Genomic DNA, 841 nt, shown 5'->3' with positions numbered 1-841 from the left:
CATTGTTAAGTTCCTGTCATCTTGTTTTGAAATCTGTATCATTTGTTTTCTTTTTCTTCCTCTCTCTTTAACATAAAAAAAGAAGAAAGCTGTGATTTGAATTTTGGTGCGATTCCTAGGGACAATGCAGGACTTGGCATAAGCTTTGAGTTCAGTCCCACGTGGGCTAAGTAATTCTGCCCCGGCATGTCACCTGTCTCTATAATCACTTCCATCCTCTGTCAAATAAGACCCCACTGTCAATGTCACCCTCAAATTACTGTAAAGAAACAGTCTTAGGTGAGAAAGTTCTTTAAGAAAGAGAACACAAAAGCAAAGGAAAGTTGGGTTGTTTCAGGTTCTGGACACTTCTACCCAAATTCAGTCTTTAAAAAAAATGAAGAGGGCGGGTCAGATAGCTCGGCGAACTAAAGCGCCTGCTTAGGTGCAGCAGGAGGGGTGCGATCCCCTGCATGCCATGCCAGCCCTGCCCCTGGGGCATGCTGAGAGGGCGACTAAGACTGGGCATGGTGGCATGCACCTGTAATTCCAGTGATTGGGAGGCTGAAAATAGGAGGATCACTAGCAGTCTGATCTGTGTGTTGAGACCCTGTACACCTTGTACTCAATACATAAAAATAAAAAAATAAATGAAATATAAACATGAAGAGATTGGCAGTAGCAGCTAGACACACTGTGGAGCTCAGACCTAGAGGACCATGCATAATCTCCTTGGCCCCTTCGCCACACTCTCCTGTGACTGTGGCTGGTGTCTGTGCGCCTGGACCTCAAGGCTTTTGGTGGTAACACAAGCATAATGCAGGGAGAAAAGCTGGAAGCAGACGTGCCTGGGTGCATGCTG

Source organism: Octodon degus, unplaced genomic scaffold (genome assembly GCF_000260255.1).
Source record: "Octodon degus isolate 3935 unplaced genomic scaffold, OctDeg1.0 scaffold00029, whole genome shotgun sequence".
In the NCBI taxonomy this organism is placed as follows: Eukaryota; Metazoa; Chordata; class Mammalia; order Rodentia; family Octodontidae; genus Octodon; species Octodon degus.
This window is presented reverse-complemented; position numbering follows the sequence as displayed.